This window comes from Gossypium hirsutum, chromosome A01 (assembly GCF_007990345.1).
Source record: "Gossypium hirsutum isolate 1008001.06 chromosome A01, Gossypium_hirsutum_v2.1, whole genome shotgun sequence".
Classification (NCBI taxonomy): Eukaryota; Viridiplantae; Streptophyta; class Magnoliopsida; order Malvales; family Malvaceae; genus Gossypium; species Gossypium hirsutum.
The window spans coordinates 5674544-5679663 of NC_053424.1; positions in this window are offsets into that span (position 1 = coordinate 5674544).

The window sequence follows — 5120 nt, forward strand, 5'->3', positions numbered from 1 at the left end:
ATCTCAACCTCGATAGGTAGCACAGCTTCCATTCCACAAACCAGAGAGAAAGGAGTTGCTCCCGTAGATGTTCGTACAGATGTGCGATATGCAAACAAAGCAAATGGAAGCTTCTCATGCCAATCTTTAAACGTCTCAGTCATTTTCCCAATGATCCTCTTAATATTTTTATTGGCTGCTTCAACAGCCCCGTTCATCTTTGGGCGATAGGGCGAGGAGTTATGATGCTTTATTTGGAATTGCTCGCATACTTCCTTCATCATCTTGTTATTCAAATTCATGGCGTTATCTGAAATGATTCTTTCAGGCAAACCATATCGACAAATGATTTCCTTCTTCAAAAACCTGCAAACTGCAGTCTTGGTCACATTGGCAAACGAAGCGGCTTCTATCCATTTTGTGAAGTAATCAATGACCACAAAAATGAATCGATGTCCATTAGAAGCTTTCGGGAAAATAGGCCCTATGACATCCGTGCCCCACATAGAAAAAGGCCACGGAGAAGTCATGACGTGAAGGGGCGAATGGGCTACATGAATTTTATCGCCATAGATTTGACATTTGTGGCATTTTCTGGCAAAACTAATGCAGTCGCTTTCCATCGTCAACCAGTAGTAACCGAGTTTCATAGTCTTTCTGGCCATACTGAAACCATTGGCATGTGTCCCACAGATTCCCTTATAGACATCTTCAAGTATCTTTCTGGCTTCAACATCATCCACGCATCTCAAAAGTACTTGATCATTTCCTCTTTTATACAGGATATTCTAAGATATCATGGAACCATGGCCGTCCGTCTGCCTCTTTCTCAATGCTACAACAGTGTGCAGGGACCTCGTATATGCTAATTTTGAGGGGCATTATTTCTGCTTCTTTACTTGCTTTGAACATTGAAGCCAATGTGGCCAGGGCATTAGCCAATTAGTCTTCTTCTCGCGGGAAGTAATGAAAAGTTATTTCTTTGAATTCTTTGATCAATTCAGCCACTAAATCACTATACTTAATCAATTTTGGGTCCCTCACTTCCCACTCTCCACTGATTTGGTAAACCACTAGGGCTGAGTCCCCGTACACCTCTAAGATTTTGATGTTTCGTTCAATAGCTGCACGAAGTCTCATGATACAGGCCTCATATTCTGCTATGTTATTGGTACAGAAGAAATTCAGTCTTGCAGTGAACGGATAATGATTCCCGTCTGGTGATACCAGGATTGCTCCAATTCCATGCCCTAAAGCATTTGACGCACCATCAAAGCACATCTTCCATGACTTCTCTTTTGATGACTTGGATTCCATTTCTGTGATGCACATTAAGTCTTCGTCTGGGAAATCAAATTTCAAGGGCTCATATTCCTCCATCGTTCGAGTCACTAAGAAATCAGCTATTGCGCTCCCTTTTATCGACTTCTGACTTACATAGGCAATGTCATATTCTGATAGGAGGATCTACCATCGTGCCATTCTTCCTGAGAGTGCCGGTGATTCCATCATGTATTTTATTGGGTCTAGCTTTGAAATTAGCCATGTCGTGTGATACAACACATATTGTCTGAGTCTCCGAGCTACCCAAACCAGAGCGCAACAGTATTTTTCAATGGACGAATACTTTGCCTCATATTTAGTAAACTTTTTACTGAGGTAGTAGATCGCCTTTTCTTTCTTCCCTGACTCGTCGTGTTGCCCCAGTACGCAACCCATTGAATTTTCGAACACTGTCAGATACAAAATTAATGGTCTTCCCAGAGTTGGCGGTACTAGTACTGGAGGACTAGACAAAAACTGTTTTATCTTGTTAAAAGACACTTGGCACTCCTCGTTCCATTCTCCGGGATTATGTTTTCAAAGGAGTCGAAAGATTGGGTCGCATTGGTCGGTAAGTTGAGCGATAAATCGGGCGATGTAGTTTAATCTCCCTAAAAATCCTCTGACTTCCTTTTGCGTGTGCGGAGGTGGTAACTCTTGAATGGCTTTTATTTTATCTGGATCAACTTCAATACCTCTCTCGCTGACAATAAAACCAAGCAATTTTTCTGAGGTAGCTCTAAACGTACATTTGACCGGATTTAGCTTTAGCTGGAACTTTCTCAGTCTGTCGAACAACTTCTTCAGGTTCACTACATGCTCTTCTTCCCCTCGGGATTTAGCAATCATATCGTCGACATAGACCTCTATTTCTTTATGCATCATATCATGTAATAACGTCACCATAGCCCTCTGATATGTTGCCTCTGCATTCTTTAACCCAAAAGCATCACCTTGTAGCAGAATGTTCCCCACATCGTTATGAAGGTCGTTTTCTCGATATCTTCCGGGGTCATTTTGATCTGATTGTACCCCGAGAATCCATCCATGAAGGAAAACAATGAATGTTTTTCCGTGTTATCCACCAACGTATCAATGTGTGGTAAGGGAAAATTATCTTTAGGACTTGCTCGATTCAGGTCACGATAATCCACGCACATTCGTACTTTGCCGTCTTTCTTTGGTATCGGGACTATGTTAGCCACCCATTCTGGATATTTGGAGGCTTGTAGGAAGCCAGCATCAAATTGCTTCTTGACTTCCTCTTTTATCTTCAACAACATCTCAGGCCTCATCCGTCTTAGCTTTTGTTGAATAGGCTTGCATCCTGGCTTTAATGGGAGCTTATGGACCGCTACATCTTCATCCAATCCTGGCATGTCCTGATATGACCATGCGAATACATCTTTGTATTCGCGGAGCAAAGCAATCAAATTATGCCTGGTGCCCCCTGAAATAGAAGTTCCAATCTTCACTTCTTGCCTCCTTTCTTCAGTTCCCAGATTTATTGTTTCAACAGATTCTTGATGAGGCAAAATCTGTTTATCCTCTTGTTCCACCATTCTTAGCAAATCAGGAGACGAGACATAGTCTTCAGCGTTTTCTTCGGCTTCGAATTCTCCTAAACAAACAGCCTTCTCAAAATCGATTTCAGGACTCGTAACGGGTTTGTTCATGCTGTTGACATCTGAGCACTTGAAAGTTGAATGGAAAAGGGAACTATAGAGGGGCATCCAAGTATTGAAACTTATGGCATGAGATGAGGCAAATGTAAGGATTGGCTATGACATGAGAAAATGATTATGAAATTAGTGATAATGTGAAAGATTATGACGAAATGCATCTTCATTGATATTCATTTGAATGATAAAGAGCGAATGCAGGCTCTTACAAAAGAATTCTATTATATCTAAGGACATAACAGAATGTTAACGTTTGAGCATTACTCTGAAGACTTATAAACTATAAGAAGATCCTCGACAGTCCAATTGTTCAACTTGAAACCCAGGGGACAAGGGCGTATCCTTGAGACGTTTTTACTTGCGTTAGCTTCTTTGTCAATGACATTTATACTGACATTCTGAAGACCCCTTTCAATTAATAACAGCGTGCTTTGTATATTATCCTGTCTGGGGTATATCATTCCTGCAGATGTAAATGTTTTTGACAAAGGAGGGTACGTTATGGGCTCCCATTCTATTTCTCGGCCCAAAGTTCTCGTGATCCTTCTCTCTTGATCCTTCTTCCACTGTTTTTTTCTTTAACGCATGTCCGGCTAGAACCCCAAACCGTATCGGGCCTTGTGGTGCACTGGCTTTAGGGCCCTGACTATTCCTTGCAGGTACCTTCCCAAACCTTTCCTTGCTCGGGCTCCCTTTCCTACAGTCAACTTGACACCCATCTTGGTATTTCTCGACAGTTTTGGCTCGGGAATTCTGTTTCCTTCAGCGACAAATGTGGCATTGACAAATTCAAGAGATCGGAAGGAACATTCCATAGCATCTTTACTCACTTCAATATATGGTGCGTCGGCAGAAATAGATGTTACAATGTCTTCTTCTCCCTCGACAGTGACCAAACAGCCATCCATGATGAATTTCACCTTTTGATGAATGGATGATGGGACCGCTCTAGCAGAATGAATCCAAGGTCTTCCCAAGAGACAATTGTATGATGGTGTAATGTCCATGACTTGAAACTCAACATTGTATATGTAGGGACCCACTTCTAAAGGGATCTCAATTTTTCTCATAACTTCTCGTCTTGTTCAATCGAATACCCTTACTGTAGAATGGCAAGGCCTTAGATAGGACAAATCCATCGGAATCCTGGAAAGTATGGCTAAAGGCATGACATTGAGTGACGATCCATTGTCGATGAGCACATTCGGTATTATATAGCCCTTACAACGGGTTGTGATATGCAATGCTTTCATTGAGCCTCTACCATTGGGCGGTATTTCATCATCATTAAAAGAAATAAAATTATCCGCATTCAAGTTGTTCACCCACCTATCCAGTTTTTCAACGGATACATTGTTTGCCACATAAGCTTGATTTAACACTTTCAGCAGAGCGTTCTGGTGTGGTTCTGAATTCAACAGCAAAGATAATACCGAGATTCGCACTGGCTGCTTACTCAATTGTTCTACCACGTTGTACTCACTGTGCTTGATAAATTTTAAAAATTCCTGTGCTTCTTCCTCGTCCACAGGCTTTTTAGCTTCTTATTCAGGCACAGTTTCATACTCATCTTCAGTCACATGCATCGGTGCTTTTCCTTTCTGTTTCAAGTCACTGTTCTTTACTGATTCGACCTCTTTTGAATAACATCTTCCGCTACGAGTGAAATGACCTACTTCCCCAACGCTTCCAGTCATGGCTTTGGGTTTTTCATCTTCAGGTGTGACGATATTAACGTCATATTTCTATGGTACTGCTTTATTGTCCTTGTAGGGGAAAGGAGATGGTACCTCGATTATCACTTTTGGTTTCACTGGTTCCTTCTTCGCGTCATAATAAATTATTAACGGTCGATCGGCACTATATGGGAAACCTGATGATTGATTGTCAGAGGCACATATTTCTCCACTATCGACCTCTTTGGCTTTACAAAAAATCCCAATCTCCTTGTTATCCACCATATTTTACAATAAATTTCTGAATTCCTCGCAGGACTGAATGTCGTGCCCTTCAATGCCATGGAACTCACAAAAACTGTGACCTTTTGCATCTTTTCCTTCAAATATTCCGTTAAAACGATAGAGCAACCCTTTTTCAACTAGTACCTCCCAGATTCTCTGCAGAGGTGTTTTTATT